This window comes from Spermophilus citellus (assembly GCF_964194105.1).
Source record: "Spermophilus citellus genome assembly, chromosome: 5".
Lineage (NCBI taxonomy): Eukaryota > Metazoa > Chordata > Mammalia > Rodentia > Sciuridae > Spermophilus > Spermophilus citellus.
The window spans coordinates 77,269,442-77,292,853 of record NC_138186.1 but is presented as its reverse complement, the minus strand read 5'-3'; positions in this window follow the sequence as shown (position 1 = coordinate 77,292,853).

Genomic DNA, 23,412 nt, shown 5'->3' with positions numbered 1-23,412 from the left:
GTTGTTTTTATTAGTGCATTATATCACAATGACAAAGGCTGAGTAGCTCAAAAGAAAAGAAATTTATTTAGCTCTCAGGTTTGAAGGCCCTCAATTCCAAACAGCATAGCCTTCTGGTGATGGATCCATTGACTTTGTCTGTCATAATGGGTAGAATTTCTATGGCAGAAGTTTGTGTGAGAAGGAGAGGTCACATGGCAAAATAGGAAGTCAGAGAGAGAGAGATGAGCAGGAAGTGACAGTCCCCTCATAAGAAATAAGCAAGATCTCAACAAGAACTTCATGAGTTCTCTCCATGGACAACACTCTAAAGGAGTTAATTAATTTCCACTAAGCCCCACCTCTTAAAGGTTTTATAGCTCCTCCAAATACCACTGCTACTCTCAACACATTTACCCTAAGAGGGCATGCTCAAATCATATCACACCATAGCACTCTCTCCCTTCACCTCCATGGTTCATGTCTATATTATTTTTTTGAAATTCTCTAGTGGATTTTTCATTTTACCTATTTTATTCCTCAGCTTCACATTTTTATTTATTCTTCTTAATATTTTCTATAGTCTTATTTACATTTTCATTTTATTTGTGCATTGTTTTTCTTGAGCCCATCAAACATCTTTATTATGGTTATTTTGAAATGCTTGCCAGGTAACTAATGTAGCTCCATTTCTTTAGGGTTTGTTTCTTAGGATTTTTCCCCCCTATCCTTTGGTTAGGCCATGTGCCCCACTGTTAAATTCAGCTCTTTCTTCACGTGCACTCTTACTTTATGTAGACATTAATGCATTTGAAGAAACAGCTTTCCCTTCCGGTCTTCATGGACTAACTTCAAATACGGAAAGGCCTTCAATAAATAGCCCAGCCAGATTTTGGGTATCTATCAAATATTTTCTGTGAATATGTCTACTGTGTTCTCTAAACTTGTGCTTTCAAGTTCCCAATTAGAGAGAATTTGTTATTGTTTTATGAGCTGGTAATCTCTTGTTCCCTTTGGCATCTGTCTCCAAGAGAGTAGTTTCTTCATTGTTGCCATAATGAGATGCCACCCATCTCTTTTTTTTTTTTCTTTTTTGACCACAAACCTCTAGTGTATACCAGCTCCCTTCTGTGCTCTGAGACATGTAGGAAAGGAACTCTTCACTCTGGTAAGACCTTCAGAACTGGAATATGTGATACAGCTTCTTCCCTTTACTTCCTCCCTGAAGGGACAAGTTGCTATGCTGTATTGATCTTTGTCTGCAATACCTTGGGTCCATTGGAGCTCTTTTTTTATTTTTAGTAGTTCTATGCTTCAGAAGTATACCAGTTGCTCCATCAGCACTTCAACTCAGGACAGGTTGCACCCTGGGATGGGTGAAGAGACAATGGTGAATGGTGTGTATACTATTAGTTAACAAAGCTCCTTTGTTGTCACTGATTCCTGATTGGGCCCAATTAGATTCAAAAGAGATACAGACTAATCCCTGGCATAGTGCTTCCACAAATCTGAACATGAGACATACGTTATAGTGTTTCCTTTTCCTTTCTAGGGGGAATCCATGAGTTGGAACTTCCTTCTGGTTTCATATTGCTGGCCTGGAAGGGGGACTCTGGCAAGTGGGAGCCATGAATATTTTAATCAGGTTTAATATAGTTAGTTTCACAAAATCTATATTGCAAGAGACTCTTAGATGGTTCCTGGGTACCTTATGAAAGAAATGGGTCTATGTATAGTTGTTTCAATCTCTGCTAGCATTTTCTATTAAGCCATCTTGCCACCTTCACCCCTGAACACAAAAACAATATTTCTCTAGATTTTATTTTGGCATCAAGAAATTGTCTCAGAATTGTTTTTTCAATAATTTATGGGGGACACAATAGTATTTTGGAGTATTATGTTTTATTAAAGTATAGGTTATTATTTATTCCTCTTTTTAGCTTTGTTAATCTACAGAAGAAATTTAAACAAATTTTACAACCATAAAACATGAGTTTAGAAGAGAAAAATGTACTATATTTTAAAAACATAATGTTTTAAAAACCCAACTCTTTGTTCTCATGTATGAAAAAAATCTCCAGAGTAGAAAAATTTATAAACTTGATCATTCTGTTTCATAATCGACACAGAAATGGAATTGGTTTGAATTTAATGATCATACTACCATCTGGCATTTACAATTTTGTAATCTCCACAGATGCCATAGGATGTGGGAGGCTGGGATGGGAGAAAGAGAAAAAAGATGGATGCAATTAAAATATAACATGGCATCTCATCTTAAATTTTAAATATGCAATTAGTACAATAAGGACTAGCCAAAGATGCAATCATCAGACGAATTTATTTTTAACATTATTTGAAAACACACATTTCCTAAGGTTTTCTGTTTCTATTATGCTTCCAAGGATGTGTTGTAAAAATGTGTCTTGGTGAAGAGAAACCTATCTGCCTTTCTCACATAATGTGTTTTCTCCTCTGTGGGATAGCTGTCACTGTGGCCAAGGAAACAAGGATAGCAATTCACTTACTGCTTTTATTATGTTTAATGAATACTGTTTCTAAATACCTGATGATGAAGAGAAAATATTATCATGCTAGGGATGATGTATCCATTGGAAATGATATTTATTTCTGAAAAGAAGTGAAAATGTTCTCAAGACAAGTAGCAGTTTCCTTTTCTTGAAATACAAGTCTGATATTTTGCTTCCTATAAGCCTTTAGTCATCATTCATTGTTCTTAATTGTTCAAATTTCTCAGAATCTGGCATAAGTACTACGCCATTATAGAGCTTGAATGGTTAACCCATCCTAGAACTGTTAGCCTATTACTTCTGAACAATCACAGGCAGCTCTGCCAGTGACTGTTCTGGCACCAAACATAAGCACACACAAAAGGTTTAAATATATTTCAGTGAAGGAACTGCTTACAGAAGTGTAAAAAGAGTAAGGAAACCCATGGAGGGGTGAAACACCCAGTGACTAACAATAGTGGACAGCCTCACCACTCCTGCTCCAAGGATATAAGTGGGGGGGGGGGCTGGATTCAGACAAAAGGAACCAGGAAACACTCTTCTGTGATTTTATGATTTACTTAAAATGAGAGCATGTTTATATATTTTTTTAACAATCCAGAAATAATAAAACAGTTGAATAATGAATAACATCCCAAGGAAGACATACAAAACAAAGGACAGAGAGACATTGCCTACTGATAAAAAGAAGCTACAACCTCTTGAGTCATGACAAAAGGAAAGAAAGTAAAGGACAGTTTAATGTTGCTGAGATTATTTTCTAATTTCTCAGGTAATAAATAGCCTACATGTTTGAAAATGATAACAAGACGGAGACAGAGGGTATGATGGGGACAATAATACATTTTCATTAGGGTTAACTATATCCTAGGTGCCATTTATGGTATCACAAGTGTATGATATAGGTTTTCTTATTGTTATCAGGAGAGAATACTGAAAAATGGAGAATTTTCATTTTTTCCCAGATCATGCTATTTTTATTTTGCAAAAAAACTTAGTCAACTTGAATGTGTCCAATAGGCCAGGCTATCAATAAATTTGTTTTGCTACAAAGTTTTCAAATAATTATAGCAATGAGAGAAACAGCAGTCTGACTGAAGGAATGAAGTGAGATTGTCTTGCCAAATTAATGAGTGATCTGATGGTAATGCCAAAAAATTTAATGGTGCACTGGGCATGCCTAGCTTTGAAATGTTTGTCCTACAAATTGTAGTTGCTTATGCTGCAACAAGAATAAGCTGCCAGGAAGTTTAAAGAAGGATCAACTATTGACAGCATGAAGGATATGACAATTTCTAGTAGTTGATATTATTGTCCTGTGCTCCTGAACCATTGCTAATATTTCTGGTAAAAGTGTTCAGAAATCCTATTACAGATGGGAAAATTTCAGTCTTTTAAAATTCCTACTGTAAACAGAGTCTGAATTCTTTAAATTAAAAAAAAAAATTAATCAACACCAGTAACACCATGTTTCTATATGGATAAGTTCTATGACACTGGAAAAGTGCCTTAGGTACAAGGCAAAGTCATTTTGACATGACTGTAACAGCTACTTCATTTATATATGGGAACCACCAATGAGTCTCAACTTTTATTGTCTGTAGATATAATTTAAAATAGTTTTAGCCAGAGTGAGTTGTTAAAAAATCAAAATTTTACGTGTTAAGTGTCAGCTTTTCCCATCTCTATGAGAAATGGTATACCAAATCATTAATATTTTAGATAAGGATCATAACCTTACCCAATAATATAAACGTGGTAGACTTAAAATTTCTGATGATTCAAATATTTTAACTGTGTGGTCACAAAGTCAACAGACTGGATAATACAGCTGTGTTCAACATATTGAACATCATTATATCCAGGTACAAAGTTAGTTAGCAATGGCAGTAATTATCCAGCCCTTTAGATACACTAATCATTTTTTGGAAGCTTAAAATAGCATAATCTACTGATTTACACTATGAATTATTGATTTTCTGCTAAACAAGGTAACTTGTTAACTGGCAGTTTTATTAACAAACTGGTCAAAACAAAGTAATGTCTGTTTGCAGTGTCATCAATGTTTAAAGGCCAATAAGAGATCTTGAGAGGTAATCTTTATACTGAATGAGAAGAGAAAGAGACAGTTATGCCTTAGTAAAGCTGATACAGGAAAGTGACTTGAATTTTATAGTTTCTAATTTCTGCAAAGCCATGGCATTAAATAGGAAAAAGGAATTTTTTTTATTCTAAAAATGAGAAGAAAATACCTATCTTCAACTTTGCAAACTGTGCAATCTCTGATGGAATTATTTTGTCATTGTGTTGGGAAAGCAGTAATAGACAATATATAAAGAAAGGGTGTGACTGTGAATGAACAAAAGTTTACTTACTAAAACAAAGGGCCAGCTGGATTTGGTCCATGAGCTATGTAGCTTGTTAAGATCTGATGTAAAATAATAAGACATTGTTAAACTATGTTTTTTTTTAAATTTAATAAAAGGATATAGTGCTTTTGAAAATATTTTAAAACTCAAACAGTCTTTCACTTTAAATAAATTAATTTTAGCACATATTTAATAAATATATATGAATAAGCTGTTAATTACAATAGATCATTTCTCCTGATCATTGTTTAAAGTAAAATTGATATTTTAAATACATTACCTAATTAAAAGACAAGGAAAGATGCTGAAAGCCTAAAATAAAAGTATTCATATGGAAGGTAGAGAAAGGGCCAGATATAAAGATGATAGAAAGGGAATTGGTTGTATATATTACTTATATTGCTTCAGTGACTTATTTGTTGATACTTCATATTTACTGTTTTAAATTTTCTGTTGTTTTATAGTACATATTAACCAGTGACAGGTGAATCACCTGCTCACCCCCATTACCAATGAACACCTTTTCCAACTTTTTCGATGAATTTACTGATGAGATCCTGCTAGAATATCTGCATCTTAATATTAGTTTGTTTACCTATTTGAAGGAAATAAAATGAGATCTCCTTTAGTTCATATCCTGTTATTCCTGAAACTAATATGTATTGTGTAACTACAATTTAGAAAACATTTTTCTGCATACTAAAAATCCAATATTAGGAAAAAAATCAACAATATCTTTAGTCTCAAGGAGCTTTCAACCAATGGAATAAATTGAATAATTTCAGAGAGCAATGGTGTTAAGAAAATTCAAATTGATGAGACAGTGACTTAAAAAGTTGGTGATAAGAATGGGGTTAAACTAACTTGATTTGATACTGGGAGCAAGCCTCATTTGGAAGGAGGGTATCACTGAGTTAAAATCTGAATTATAAGAACATAGCAATGGTACTAAAATCCAAATCCAGAGCTTTCTAGGAAGAAAAAAATATATCAAAAATACAAAGTGCTTTGCTGGGAATGAACATAAATGTGTTCCAGGAATAAAAATGAAGTTATGGATGAATCCTAATGAACTAGGAAGAGAGTAATACGGAATGAGGTCAAAGTGTTAGGCAAGGAACTGATCATATAGATTTTGTAAACTAGGATAAAGATTTTGACTTTAAGTGCAATGGAAGCATCTGGGTTTTAGCAGAAGAGTCTCATGAACTGCTTCATGTTTTATAAAAAGGACTCTGACTACTATGGGGTGAATGAAATGTAGAAGAGTAGGAAAACAAACCAACAAATTAGTAAACATGACTGTAGTCCAGAAAATATTAATTTTATATTTATCCTTTTATAATCACTCTATGTCAACAACTATCTTAATTTTTATTATTCTTATATATTTTTCAAAATTTTTTTTACTTAATAAAATAAAAATTTTAAAATTGGCTAACAATCTCCTTTATTTTAGGATCCCATAAGAAAATAGTTGTACAATGTGGAGTTTGTTTTTCACCTGTGGTTTCCATATTAGCACAAATACACCACTTACAACTTATGAGAATGTTTTTTACTTTTTTTTTTTTTTTTTTTTTAGTGCAGTGGATCTAACCCAGGGCTTTGTGCATTATAGGCAAGCATTCTACCATGGAGCTAGATAAACACTCAGCCCTCTTTTAGAATATTTTAATACATCAGAGAGAAGTCAAATTTTGAATTTTCCAAATATTATGTTTAAGTAAATCTATAGGAAAAAATGAAGAAAGAAATATTACTAAGAATATTACTTTGACAACCACAACTTATGGAGTATGTACTGATGCAAGAATTTTGTTAGAAACATTTACACTAATGTATTTAATTATTTCAGCAACAATATAAACTATGTAATTAGCATCAATTTAAAATTGAGAAAACAGACTGAAAGAGATTATGTACCTTATTAAGGAACATAGGAAATATGAATTGGAGATAGGAACATTGGACATAGGATTATTCTGGCTCCAAAGACCCTGTTTGCTTTATATTACAAAAATTGAAATGCTGGCCAACATGTTCATACTTATGAAAATTATGTTTGAGAGCTTATTATATTGCCTCAAGTGGTGACTTCTTACTTTTTCTGACCACATATATATATATTTTTTTGTTTTGTCTTGTTTTGGCATGTTGGAATTTTTGTTATAAGAAAACAATATCAAAGACTTGGTTTTAAAGAAACGTGAATCTGAAACACTCTATACTGTACAAAAGACCAAAGGTTTACACTGCTAAGCCAAAAATGCATAGATAAGAATGCCTAGACATTACCCTAAGTACGTGTATAAAGACACAAATGGTGTGAAAATATTTTGCGTATAATCAGTGACTTGGAAAATTGTGCTCTATATATGTAATATGCAATGAATCATATTGTTCCATCATGTAAAACAAATTAAAATAAATATTTTTTTTAAAAAAAAGAATGTCTAGAGATGACAAATTTCATAGATTATAAAATTAAAATTCCATTTGGAAAATGGGAAAATATCACTCTGATTACTATTTATCAAATTGTAAACATCAGCAAAAAAGAGAATAGATTCCCAATAACTAGGGAATATATATATATATATTTTTTTTTTTTTTTTTCCAGGATATATATACACATATATACATGCTCATTCTTGAAGAAGCGGCCCATACTACGAGTGTGATTTGTACCTTAAAAAGAGTAAGTTTATGGTGATTATCCATACTTACTTTATAATATTCACTATGGTAATATAATTTTAAAACTGAGATTAAAATTACTTATTTTAGAGAACTGGAGTTTTAATTCAGTGGCAGAATGCCTGACATACACTTGAAGGTTCTGGGTTCAGTCTCCAACATGCAAAACAAAACAAAACAAAACAACAAGGAGATTTCCGAGTTTTGTTTTTTTCTCTGAATCTTTTAGACAAACAATGAAGATCAGAATGTAACAACATGAGAGGCTCAAGTGGTAGTGTGCTCGCCTGGCATGCGTGCGGCCTAGGTTCAATCCTCAGCACCACATACAAATAAAGATGTTGTGTCCGCCGAAAACTAAAAAATAAATATTAAAATTCTCTCTCTCTTTAAAAAAAAAAGAATGTAACAACATTAAAATTTTACAGCAAATGTTCACTGAATGCCATTACATAATATTATATCTATCATGAGAGACTATATTTTTATGAATACCTGCATTTCATGATATAATATCTAGGACAGCTAAGTATAATATATTGAATATTTATTATATGCCATGTACCATTCTAAACTTTCAACATTTCTTTTAATTGTCATAACACGTTTTGACATTTTTAAAGAAATAATTTCATTTTATTGTTTAGAATAGTGTAGTTTGCATTTAATTCCTGGCCATTACTTAGGAGTCAGTTATTATGAAACAAATCTTGAGTTGAAACTCAAGCTATTACCTGTGATGTCTTCAGAGCAAATTTTAGAAGGTAAATGAGGAAGGGAAGTTTATACTTTATTTATGCTGTTATCTAAGGAATTTGAGGACATTATCAGAACAAACAAGGCTTCTTCCTTCCACTTCTCATACCTTAATTTTTCATATATTATAGTTATGTGGAGTTACTAAATCTATAATTTTGATGTTGAATGGCCTCCAAAGGACCCTGTGTTGAAGGGTTGGGCCCAGATGGCACTATTTTGTACTTTTATGGTGAGGGGCCTTGTGGGAGGTCTTTAGGTCATTTGGGATCCTTTGATCTTATCATCTTTTTTCTCTTCTTCTTTGCTCCCTGCCTTGTGCAGTAAATGTGAAATGCTTTATTTGATTTTTTTTCTTTTCTACCACGGTCCCTGGCATTGCCATGTGCATGCCTACCTGAGGTCCAAAACAATAGGTCTAAGAAATCTTGGACTCAAACATCCAAAACTCTGAGCCCAAACAATTCTTTTTCTTTATAATAATCTTAGGTGTTCTGTTAAAACTATTTTGTAAAACAGACATTATGACTTTGTATGCCCCTTGTTATAACTGAAATATAAAAATGGACATAATCAATTAATATTTCAGAGCATTAATTCCTCTCCATTATAGTAGGAATCAGGTAAATATACTACAGAAAAGGTTAGCCAAAATTATTGGAAGTTCATTTTCTGTTGAGCAGATGACAAATGTAAAACAACCATCTGGCATCTTGTCACAGACTTGGAGCTATTTTCTAGAGTCAGAAGAACATTAAAAAACTGAAAGGAGAAAACAGCCAATGAAAATCCTGACAACCACAACAGTTTGCCTACTGAAAACAAGGGCCACATACCCTGGTCTAGACAGGTAGTGGGCTCTGCCCACTGTCCTCTCTAGCAACTTCTCTTTTTTGTTCTCCTTAATACTTTGTTTAATTCAGCTAGCCTACTAAGATCTTCACAGCCCTAAAAATGCCTCTTCTTAGAATATTTTCAGATTTCAGGTCCTGAACTGATTGTCACCATTCTTTACTACCTTCATTTCCCCAACACTTCACAAACAATTGTAAAACCAGTTATACCTAAGCCTGTTGTTGCTTTCTGTGAGCAAAATTTGCTTTCAACCTTAGCATTTGGGACAGAAAGTTTTAGTAAAATTGATCAGTGTCTGGGTTTTGTGTTATGGTTAGTCTGTTCATCTGCTTTTTCAGGTGAAATATGTAAAAATTTATAACTTTCTACTTATCATTTGTCTATATGGGTTTAATTTGATTTTGGATCATGATCCAAACCATGGCAGATGCATTAAGAGTTATATTAATGGTGCCATCATTTATGGTGCCCTCTTTCATTATTGCAACCTGTCTGGTTTTCCTGATGTGTCTGGTAAATGGGAATTCAAGATGGTATAATCTCAGTGAAATTTGGTATTGACTATTCCTTTATTTTATTTTTCTTACCCACATCATATTTTCACTTGCTGGTTACCCTTCCTATCTACTAAGCAGAAGTATAACCTGACTACTCTCTGCTCTTATTTTCCTATGATGTGACCTGAGTTCAAATACAAATGCATGCCTTTAGCAATCCTCTGAAGAGGAAGACTCTGGAGTCTTAATTTTTTAAAAAATTCTTCTCTCTTCTGAGCACCAAATCTAAATTCCTAGCTGTTCTGTAGATATCATGAAATACAGATACTATTAAAAAAGATTAGCATGAATCCTTCAGAGAACATGAAAACTGAAAATAATGTACCTTCCCAACATGGAATTTATAAACAACGCTAAACTATAGAATACACACACACATACACACACACACACACACACACACACACACACAAGCAACTGTAATTATCTCCATATGATAACTAATTTGTTGTTTCAAAATATTATTTTCATATTTTATGCTTTGGTGGCCCACCCTAATTAAACCCTAATTGCACACTTAGACTGCATCTCAAAATATTCTAGACTAAATTATTCTCTTCTTTGCATATGCTGTTTTTGGTATTGTGTTGCCATGATCCCAGTTATTTGAAAGCAAAATCTTGGTTATATCCATTTGCATATTTTCATTTTATGAAAACAATCCTAACCCTAACTTTTCTTAGTTTTCTGTCATTATGATCAAAATATCTAACAAAAACAACTTGGAGAAGGTGAAGTTTATTTTGGGTTCAATTGAGCCAACTCAATTGCCCTGTGCCACAGGAGAGGCAGAACATCATGTTCAAGGACCTGGTGGAGGAAAGCTGCTCAACCCACAACAGCTAGGAACCAGAGGAAAAGGGAAAGAGAGAGCACCCAGGGCTAAAATATGATCTCCAAGAACACACCTCCAGTGACATACTTCTTCCAACCACACCCCACCTGCCTGTTGTTACCACCCAGTATTTCATTCAAATTATTAATCCATCGCATTGATTAATCCACTGATGAAATTACAGCTCACATAATGTAATAGTTCTCCTCTGACTAATGCTACATTGCATAGCATGGTTCTAACACATGAGATATGGGGTTTCTTCATATGCAAACTGTAATAAACAACTTTCTAAACTTTCTTCATAGTCCCTTTTATTTCCTATCTGTAATATTATTAGTTTTCATGATACTATTAGATATTAAAGATAAGCTCCCCAAATTGTATTACTTATATCAGTAATAATTCATTATTGACTAACTCAAGTACCAAAGCGTGTTCTGCTGATTGATGATGGGGAGCAAAGCATGCAGTCCTTCAGTCACTGGAGCTCTCAGACATGCTGCCCTCTTCAACAGAAGCTTCTAAAATCACCTGGGTGTGGATATTGGACTGGAAGATGGGACAAGAGACAGTTGCAGGATTCTTCTTATTTTTGTAATGATATTTCTATTTTAAAAAAATTTTATGAAAGATTAAGTAAATATTTAATTTCAACTTTATAAATATGTAACAATGAAATCTAAATTGCCTTGACCTATTTCGTTTTTAATTTAACATTGATATCTATCTACCTTCCCTTTGAAAGACAATGTTGCAATGCAAGTCTACTATGGTTTAGAATAAGAAAAAAATATCAATCGCATCTTTAATATAACCTGGAAATTATAATTTGGCTGATATGAAATCAGATATTGCCTTGGAGACAAGACATTTCTTTGCACCACAGTGGACTTTTCTCTTTACCATGGTTGAGTGCAATGTACACCTGTTTCACAATTCATTGGTGAATTTAGAAACAAATCTAGGATTGGTTTCTTTAATATTTGTCTTTTCTGTTGTTATATATGCATAAAAGATTGTATGTAATTCTCTTATGGGTTCCAACAATTTCTTTGCTTCTTTATTTATTTCTGAACATTAATTTCAAGGTAGTATCATAAATATGATCCAGCTCTAACCAGGAGAAAAGAGAAGTTAAGTGGGTTAAATGAATTTGTAACCAGTCTCTGTGCCAATGCCTTATTGATGGTGCTTCTTTTTTTTTTTTTTGTCTTATAGATAATCTCCTTATTGCCTATCCCTCTTTCCATTATGTGTCTATTCTCTACTGCTATAGAGGGATCCTAGGTACATAATTAGGAATTAAACTCTTTACAGCTAAGCCTTATCTTTTACTTTTCTTTGTTTTACATTATGTTCTTCAGGCATACCACATTTTGCACTGTTTCTTGTGCACAAAACTTTACCTTTGCTCACTTAAAGCTAACACTACCTGGTACAGCAGTACAGCAAAAACAAACATCAAGCAAACCAAAAAAAAATTTAAATATCACTGATAGAGCCTGATAAAAAATGATTTAAGGACTCCCATTAGTATAATTATTTAGTATTTTACTGAACATAGATGTTGGTGAAATAAGTATCGTCCTCTGGGTTTGAAGTTTATTCCCTAAGTATGCAACAGGGTCTGAACATATCTTTGGCAAGGCACACTACCTTCTTTTTTTTTTTTTTAAAGGTGTGTGTGGGGGGAGAGAGAGAGAGAGAGAGAGAGGGAGAGAGAATTAATCTTCTTTCTTTTTGGACACAACACAGTGTCTTTATTTTTTATGTGGTGCTGAGAATTGAACATGGGTCCTGCCCATGCTAGGCGCTGTACCTCTGAGCCACAATCCCAGCCTCAGGCACACTACCTTCTGAATACATTTTGAAAGATATTTAGAAGCTGTAACAAAACATACAAAACAAAACAACAACAAAAAATGTTTGTATGAGATTTGTAAGCCCTTCTTATTCCCATTATATTTTAAGAACAATTTGTGCTATTAAATGTATTTGCTGCCTTTATTATTATCATCATAATCAGCTTCATGCAAGTGCTTTGTAGTAGAGTATTAAAGCAATTTGACTGGAGCACTGAGAAACAAAGCAATAAAAGAAGGACACTGAATTCTGGTGTTCTTTTCACTTATTTTAAGTTCTAAAACATGACAGAACTTTTACATACTTCACATGCAAATAGAACTGTCAAGAAATCAAAGCAGAAGTGGTGCCATGAGCCTACCTGTGTAGTCCCAGGAACTCCTTTAGTTGAGGTAGTAGTATCACTTGACACCAGGAATTCTGGCCCAGCCTGGGAAACATAGACAACCTTTACAAAATAAAAATAAAACGTCACAATATCCTCAAATTATTATGTCAGCTTACTCCAAAAATTACTCACTTCTGTTATTTGAAATCATATTCCATCATAATAGGATAGTGAACATATATAACCAGGTGTGTGTGTGTTTCTGTGAGATATCCTTCATTATAAAATAACATCTTTTTACTTTTATTACAAATTTGGAATTAAAGAAATTGATCTATAAATGTATTCTTAGATATTAAATTGTCCTTAGAAGTCTAGAATTCCTTAAAATTAAATAGGTATAAAGTTGTCCAAATTAAAATTAGAATGAAGGAAAAAGCAACCAAGTGTTTTACATTTTTCAGTTATGGCCTATGACTTCTTCACACTTTGTTTATCTTAAGCTATGGAACAAAATAAATAAGAGAAAAAAAGCAGAACACATAAAAGGATAGTGGCTGGGATGATAAAAATAAATAAAAAATCATGATCAGAAAGTTATAAAAAGAGAAAAAATAATATATTTCAATTTTCATTATTCCAACACAAGACCTTCATGTTATGTTCTCCATGTTTAGAATATCCTTTCTCTTGGTTTCATGCTCTGCTGATGCCATCTTAAAATCCCAAATACTTTTGGAATAAGCAATTCTGTATTTTATTTTACATTACATTCTGGAAATTACATAGTCAGTCTGGTCCCTAATTTACCAGGCACATGTTCACACCTCACCCTTTTATGGGCTACCTGCAGGGACTCCAACCCTGTTGCACTTTGCTTGGCCTCCCAGGCCTTTCTTTGTAATCACAGTGGAAGCCTGCATGACTTCTCAACTCTGGAATCGTGCAATCTTGCAGAAGTTGATGCCAAGGTCTGCCACCATCTCCAGCAGTACCAAGACTCTAGGGACCCTGGCTGCAGCAGTCTTTGAGTGCCTGGGTGGCTGGTAATGGTGATAAAACTTCCTTGGCCCTACTGTGTAAGCAGGGTGATACACTGGATTCTGCTCAAGGAAATTTTCACTTTTATACCCCCAAACCTGAGATGGGTGTGTTCTTGTCAATTCCTGAAATGTCCTTAAACCATCTTTCCTGTTGTCTCTGGGTAAAGTATTTAGCAGAATATCTTTAGTGGCTATATTACCTTTATTAATCCCACCTTCCTTAGCCCCAGGTTTACTTCCAGTTTTCTGGGAAAATCTCAAGTTTTTCAAATTTTTTTTTTTTTTGTTGTTGTTTAGCTTTCTGCTTCTGATTTTCACAATAAACTTGGCTAAAGCTGCCAGCAACATCCGTGCTACTCCTGAAGGCTCTGAGGGCTCTGGTGTCTTGAAATTTTCTCTTCCAGATTAATTAGTCTACCATCTTTAAATTCAAGCTCACATAAAGTTTCAGGACATGAGCAAAATGTAGAAAACTTCATAGCCAGAAAATAACATGAATGGCTTCTAGTGCAATTTCCTATACAGTTCTCATAATCTGAAACATTATGAGCTCCATCTTCACCATTCACTGTCCTAGATTAATCATAGCAAAGATTGTACTTCATGATAACAATATTTGGTGTAGTCAGTTTTTTCCCCTGCTGTGACCAAAAAACCTGACCAGAAAAAATTTAGAGGAGGAAATGTTTATTTGAGAGTTCACAGTTTCAGAGGTCTCAGTCCCTAGATGGTTGACTCTACTCCTTGAGGCTTGAAGTGACCCAGAACATCATGGTGGAAGTGTGTGATAGTGGAAAGAGCTGAGAACATGGCATCAGGAATAAGACAGAGATCTCTGCTCACCAATCATAAAATATAACCCCCCAGGGCATGCCCCAAGGGACCCACCTTTTTCAGTCATACATACTCTACCCACCTACAGTTATCATCAAGTTAATTCCTAACAGGGTATTAATGCACTGATTAAGTTACACCTCTTATACCTCAATCATTTCATCTCTAAACTTTCTTTCATTTTCTCACATATGAGTTTAGGGGGATACCTCATATCTAAACCACAGCAAACATTTTCATGTTATTCAACATGTTGGTTACTATAAAGCTGTCAATTTGGGAGGTCAAGAGAGGTATAAATTAGCTATGAAAGAAATAGCATCTCAGGAGATTTCAAATGGAAGGATGGTATAGTAAGGTAATCTTGGGGAAAAAGGAAGAGATTTTGGAAATAAGATAAACTTAAGTTTCTTGACCTCTAAATAAAGAAGAAAAAAAGTTTTAAAGAAAAAATATACAATGTTTCCTGTATGAGTTATCACCTATTCTTTTCCTTTGTCTCCCCAAGAAATATCATTAAACACAAAATGACTTGCCAGTGTGTTTAGAGTTGAATTAGGATTGAGAGTGAGCAGCAGGGAGTTGGACATATTCCATATCAAGTTAGGTGTGAAGGAAGAAGAAATTCAAAAGAAGCAACCCCTTCCAGATACAGAACATATCATGATTTACAATCTAATTTTATGCATTTGCCTCCAGGAAATGTTTTACTCATACATGGGCTGCTGCTGAGCAAACATTAAGTCCAAAATACATGGAATTTCTGAAGGGGTCGATTACTCAAAATATAATCATATCACTCTTACTAGTTATACTTTTCAGAGACCTTTTGTCATTTTATCTAGATATTCCTAATTTAAGTTTCTAAAATAACTTTTAATTTAAAAGTTTTAGATATACAGAAGAAATGCAAGAATATTAGTGTTTCCTTAAATTCTATGCTTGTTTTTCTCTGTTGTCCTAATGTTCATCTATCACAATTAATGAACTGTGCTGATACATTATCTCTAACCCATGTCCATACCTTATTTAGATTTCCCTAACTAACTTGTGTCCTTTTTTTATTCCAGTATTCCATCTAGGATCTCATACTACACTTAATTTTTATGTCTCTTTAGGTACCTTTAGGTTCTGACAGCTTCTCAGACTTTCCTTGTTTTTGAAAACCTGAAAGATTAGGGAGCATTGGCTAGGTATTTTATAAAAAGTCCTTCCATATGGGTTTGTCCAATGACTTTCTCATGTCTAGACAGGCTTATACTCACTGAGAGGTTAGGGCCAGAAGTAAACTGAGCATATGTGATGAAGAGTTCCTGATTGGTATATTCACAATAACCAATAATTTATTAAAGATGATGTAAACCTTGCTTATTTCACTAACACAGTATTTTCCAGTTTTTTGACTACACAACTACCATTTTACTTATATTTTCTTATTGAATTCTTTAGAAAAGGTTCACTATGTTCATCCTGTGCTTAAAGTGTGAGAAGTAATGTTGTATCTCCTTGACAGTGAAACATTTACATAAATTACTTATAATTCTATGTAAATTGTTTGAGATCCTTCTAATAATGAGCTTTTAATATCTTCCAGAAATATATTTCTAAATTCAACTTAATTTAAATTATGAAAAATCAATAACATTTTAATTATAAAAGTACATTGACTTAATATGTTTCCCTGGTACAAATAGAAAATAAGTTTCCTTAGGATTCATCAATCTTAGACAAGTGCATTTTAGTTTGGATATATCTATATGTGTGAAAATTTCCCTTGAATTATACTTCTCATATTTTTTTTAAAAAAAACACAAATAATCATGGTTCCATATGGTCCCTGGTACTCCTTTGTGTCTCTCAGTGGGGTGGCCTCAATCATTTCTTTTGATGATATCACTTTTGTCAGGCTATTTTCAGGAAGAGCTTTAATTTCTTTTTTTTTCCTCCTTTTATTAAGTATTTCTTGACTCAATTCAGTGAACAATAGTTGTGAGAACAGAACTGGGTAGCTTTTCAAATGGACTCTTACCTGGTACAGAGATCTTGCTGTCACCTTTTGACACCCAGTACTAGGTGGCTTAGAATCTTTAACACTTTTGATAGAATTTCTGATATACATCATTTTTTAGGAAAACTGAATTGAAACCTACAGAGGCAAATCGAAAACTATGAAATCATTACTTAAAAGGCTAGAAAGCTTTCCCAAGAATAAATAGGACAATATTCTATTTATTAATCATTAGTAAAACTTCTGTACTAAACAAAATAATATCTAAGTCCAAGAGCTGTATTTTTCACTCCCAAAATTTTTCACTTATAAAATCTCATTCATGAAATTCACCAAATTACACCATGTATATTTTAAATATATCACAATGATTGAACCTATGTGTAAATCTATAAAGCATTAATTAAAATTAATAATAAATATAATAGAAGGAAGACCAGTATTATAAAGGAATTTAAGAGGAGGAGGGAAAGAGAAAGTATGGGGAATGAATTGGAGAAAATTATATTCTAGGCATGTGTGATTATGTCAAAAGGTTTGTGTAAGCATAATGCACTAATAAAACATTTTTTAAAATATTATTCATTTTAAGTTTTAAAATGAGCCAATCACTGAAGTTTAGGTATACATGTGACTTCACAGAAGATAAACAGAAATGACACACATATACATCAATTAATAGGGTTTTTCTAGCTGAAATAATTTTCATGCTGCCTTTTATTCAGAAAATAATTCTGAGAAAATTTTTGAGATATAATAAGTAATTTATAGTAATGTCACATCTTCATGTCAATCATCTCTCGTCATTAAATATTTTGTTGGCATGTTCAAAACAGAAGTAAATAAAAATACTTCTAATCATCCTGTGATTTTTTTTTGATCACAGTGAAATTTATTGAAAGTGAGAGACTGTTTAGCAAAAAATAAAGATCAGAATTCTTGGGTTTTTTGACTATATTGACCTCAAAAATGCTGAAGGAAGTTTCAGACATATCTTTGCTGCTGTAACATAGGTCTTTATAATTTGGGAGTGTTCTTTGGTTTGATGAGGTATTAAACACACCAGTAATTGTCTATGTGCCAGAAAACTGTTTAGAGTAAGGGGAGTGATTTTTTTAATGAATTTATCACGTTTTAGCAAATAAAAAAAATCTGACTCTACTGGCCTATCCCTGATATGCTTGGCTAAGCATCAACAGATCTTGAAGGGAAACATGATTCACCAATGCAGTTGATACTCTATTGCTTTGCATATGAAATTCAGTCGTATTTTAAAGTTGAAGTGCTTCAGAATCATTTTGTGTACTGTGAGTGCATTTATGATGTGGGAACCAAGCTGAAGTGGACACCTATATAGAAATAAATGGGTCCCCCATTTTTTTTCTTACTAGAATTTGCACCCTAAGAGCATCTGAGATCAGAGCATATAGAAAAAGTGTTTGGTGTCAATTTTTTATCTTCACTGTTAATTCACACTTCTAGTTCAATATTTTGCTATCTCCTTTTGGTTACTTTTAGACAATGGAAGGCACATATAAGAAATAAAGGAAGGAAGGAAGGAAAAAGGAAGGAAGGAAGAAAGGAAGGAAGGAAGGAAGAAAGGAAGGAAGGAAGGAAGGAAGGAAGGAAGGAAGGAAGGAAGGAAAAATCATAATATTTCTCTTTCTCATGCCTCTCCTCACTTCCTTGGGCTGTGTCCAGCATCTGTGAATCTTTCTGGTTTCTACTCTTTTTGAATGTGTTCACATGACTGTAGCTTCTGTTTGTTAACATTAACCCTTGGCTTGGGAGAACAGCTAATGTTATCCATCCTAATTAGTATTTACCATGGCTTCTTGCTTTTAATTTTTCAGCTTTTCCAATATTATACAATCAAAATTCTGCATTAAATTATTCTCCTTGAAAATCTTTAAGTGTTTTATTGTTAGTGCAGACTAATTCAAAATAAATATATTTTTAAGTACAATCACCCAATTAACTCAACCATGATTATGTTTATATATATATATTAACATATATATAACATATGTATTAACATATGATATTATATGTTATTAATATATGATAATATATGATATTAGTCATATATATATGACTAATATCTCATTTGGGTCATTCCTGATCTAAAGATATCATGATCTAGATGATACCAGCTCAAACTTTAACTTCACTGTTAGACAAAAGTTCAATATTCACCCTAGGATGTTTTTCAATTGCTGATGATTTCTTTTGCAGTGACCTCTAGCTCTAAGCTCCATCTTCTACTGAATTATTTAAGCTTATTAATATTCTTTCCACTGAGCAGGTGTTATCTCTCTTTGTCCTAACTACTCAGAAGTAGTAAAATAAGCCCTTTCTATGTTTTGTACACCTTTTAAAACACATCAATATATTAAAAGAGTGTCATAAACAAACAATCCAAGACTATTTCCATTATGCTTCTCTGGAATAATCTCTGTTCTTTGTTTTTTTATTTGCCCATAGATATCCCCCTTGTTTCAGCACAGTTTTCCTACAGTTGCTTCAATAAGTATCTAATTCTTTCCTTCTATTTTTCCAAATGATGCAACCTTGAAAGCGAACTACAAAATTACTTCTGCATCCATAACTCAATCCTAGTGTTCAGTGAGCAAAACAAAATATTTCATTTCATAGCATTTACGCACTTTGGTTAGCATTTTTGTCGGCAAAAAGCATTTTTCTTTCATTTCATATGAATAAAATTTTGCATTCATTGCTCATTCTCCTTCCTCAAATCACTCTAACTTATCTTTAGTTTGAGCCACATAGTTCTTATAGTTGTTTTAATTATTTATGTTGTGCTTTCTTTTTTTCAATTATATGTAAATCAGAAAAATGAAGTTTCTCTCCTGATTAATTCTATCCAAGTGAAATGGGTGCTAAGGATTTAGTGTAACATTAAAGCGCTCTCTCTCTCTCTCTCTCTCTCTCTCTCTCTCTCTTTCGTTCTGTGTCTCCCCTTCCCTCTACTGAGGAATTTTCACTCTAGTGTATTAGCTATTAATTGTTGCATAACAGATTTTCCCAAAGTGGCTCAAATAATATACCATATTACTTTATATCCTCTGTGGGTTAGAAATTTAGGTCCAGCTTAGCTAGGTTTCATATCTAAGGATCTCTAACAAAATATTAATCATTTCAAGAGTCAGCTAGACAAATGTGCTTCAAGTTCACGGAATTTTGAAATGAAACTTCAGCTTCAATCTGGTTGTTGCATAGAGGTGGCTCTTATTCAATTTCTTGACAATTTGGCCTTTCCATAAGGCAGCTCACAACATAGTGGTTTTTGTTTTCAAAGGGAGCAAGGGAAGAGAGAAAGAGAATACCAACAACAACAAAAAAGTCACCACTCATTATATCTTAATCTTGTGATATCCCATTGTTTTTACCATATCTACACATTAGAAATAAGTCTCCAGGTCCACTCACATTTAGGAGGAGAGTAAGAATGGATACCAGGAGGCCGAGAACCTCAGGAGCCATTTTAAAAGCTGTCTACCAATTTGTAATTAAACTGGACAGTGCAAAGCAGTATGATAACACCATTTCAGAATTTAATATGGACCTATAGAGGCCTGGCACCTCCTCTATGTGGATAAAAACAGAGATGTGGCTCAAGTGAAACTTTCAGTTCACATTTCCTCCATGTTTGGAGTCTTCCTTGTCCTTCATATTAAATATTTCTTAAATTAGTGTTTTTATGGGAACAAGGAATGCATAGGTGATGATATGATGAACCATTTTGTTTGTTATTATATACTCATTGAAATAAAGATATTTAATCTTCTTAACATGACTCCAAACAGCACTGACAACAACACCTTGGGTAAGTAGTATGGTTAGAGAGATTGTCTACACAGCTGAGGCAGAAATGTTGCCCGGACACTAGGAGATTGAACTTCAGTAACTTTTACAGAAGAGAAGAGAGTTTGGCAGATTTTAGAGTAAACCAAAAAGCTAGGACATGATGAGATCAGGGAAGAAATACAGAAGGACTTTCAAGACTCTGGCTTATATTCTCTAGTGGTTATATATCATTTATGAATTTCTATCTGAAACAAGAAGGAAAAGATTTGGAACCAGAGAGAGGAAATAATAAATTGCATTTTTGATAGTTTAAGTTTTAAATATCCATAGGACATAAAGGTAAAAATAGATATAGTAAGATTAAATACATATCTGGGACTCAGGTGAAGAGATATAGAGAGATAATGATGGTTATGAACATTCTCATCAGTACAGAAACCTTAACCTTATAAACACTGCCTCCAAAGAAAAATAAGTTTATTTCTATTCAAATGCAATATTTCTTGTAAAACCTGAATTTTCTGGTCATAACATTAAAAAAGAAAAAAATTTAGTCCATTCTTCTCTTTGCATATTTGTTTGTTTATCTGATGTAAAAATTTAAACAGTTCCCTTAGGTAAAAGCATGCAAAGCAATTCCCTGGAAAATGATGAGATTTTTTTCCAATTTCTAATCTGTTAAGAGTAGTTCTCTCCACTATAATTTGTAATAGCTAGTTTTAGAATATCCCTGAATTTTCAATAGATTTTTGTTATCACATATTTTATTGGACATGCAGACATATTTATGACATATAAAAGAAGTTTTTATATTTAGGAACTCTGTTATAATTCTGTCCAACTTCTACATTTTCAAAATATAACTGAACTGAGTCCAACTTTTTGTGGCCCAATTTTCTAAAGCTAACTAATATGATAAAATAACCCCTTCTAAGGCATCCATAGATGATAATGATAATACCTCATTTAGGTATCTTATTAGTTTTAAGAGAGCATAGATAGAAATAGGATCTTAAAAATAGGATCTTAAAAATAGATCATAGACATAGGATCTTAAAAATCAAAGTAAAACATTAACTAGGAATGATGGGCCCATTGGTGGGACAGAGTAGGCAGGACCTTGAGACAGCTCTCTAAGTAGCTTCCATCTAAACTATTATGAATTTGCAGAAGAGAATACTCTCATCAAATCCTTGTAAATTTATTGTCAATATTGTCTAAAAAATTTTTTAGACAACAAATATTGTCTAAAATGCAAGAACAGAAAGATAAGAATCATTTGTTCATATTTGCATTTAATTTCAATGGTCAGAGGATCTAGTTCAACTTTAATATAAATGATGGGAAAGCTGCTCAATGTATTCTAAAGTAATCCTTGAAATTTTTCTGACTCATTTAGGATCTGGCAATGCCATTCAGGTCTAAGATCACAGTGAAATAAAATAAACATGTTGCTATTGTAGCCTGGTTTGCCAAATGGTATTGATCACTTTAAGTCTCTATTTTAGTTTAGTTGTGAGGCCAAGCATCTGCTATGAATAGAGCCCTAGATCTTTCAAGCATCATTTGTGTGCTAAGAAAAGCTGTACTGGGGTCCCTAAGCAGCCTATAGATATGTATCAAAGAACTAATTCTTTCTATGAAAAATATTATTATTCAAAATATATGTATTCAGGTTTTCTATAGTAACAGCTTTCATTCAGAGGAAATTATGTAGGCAATAAAACTACTCAGATAAAACAATATTTTCCCTTCATTAACAGAAAATTATGTATGCCTAAAAATATTCAGATAAAACGCTGAAAACAAAAGTATGTCATTTCTGCCAAATGTATTCTAAGAAAAGTCTTAAATTGTTTTTGAGTTAGTGCTCTAGATTTAACTAATAATTTTTTTGTTTGTTTTTATTTCAGAATTAGTTTTTCAAATGAGACTTATTTATTTAACTTTTGGGGGGACATACTAAGGATTGAACTCAGGGGCACTTACCAACTGAGCAACATCCCAAGTCCTATTTTATATTGTTATTTAGAGATGGGGTCTCACTGAGTTTCTTAGTGCTTTGATTTTTCTGGCTTTGAACTCATGATCCTCCTGCCTCAGCATCCCAAGCTGCTGGAATTACACGCATGTACCACCTCTGTTGGCTCATTTAACTTTTATGATATGTAAACTTAAATATGTTGTTTCCTCAATGACTATCTACAGGTGACCTTTGATCTATTCTATTTGTATCATTACCCTGTAATATCAAAAATTACATGGGGTTCCTTGCAGCATTTCTTGTAACAAAGCTGTTTACAACTACAAAATAAGAACAACCATTTTTTCCTCCTGAATTTCTGAAACCACACAGGGAAAATCTAAACAGTTCTGATTAGGGGAAAGAACAGAATTCATCAATAGTCTAATCAAAAAGAATTGGGTTTTACTTCTAAAAAAATTATGAATGGAGCTCAAATTGCAAACTGCCCACATTTTATAGATCAAATCTGTCTTTCTAAATACTAATAAACAATCAAATCTCCTGGCAATAAGATTTACCTTCTGATATCAATTCTTTATTTGTAATACAAATGGATGTTTGATGGTAATTATATGTTTGATAAAGAGTAATCAAGAAGGTTCATTATATTCCTGGTAATCAGCTTCTTTTTGAGTTATTCCTTGTGTTTGTGTGTGTTTATATACATGTGTTCTTGATGTATGTGCATATTTACATATATATGTATATTTTAAGATTGGACACATTTTCAGGAAAAAAAACTTAAACTATGAATATAACTTAAATTCATAGCTTAGCTCTTTCCTGAAAGCATGTTCAATTTTTCAATAATCAAAACTCTTCTGCTAGAATAAGAGAAAATAATACAAATTAATTGAGTATTGCTAGTAGTGCCATTTTTTTAAAATTATGTAAGCT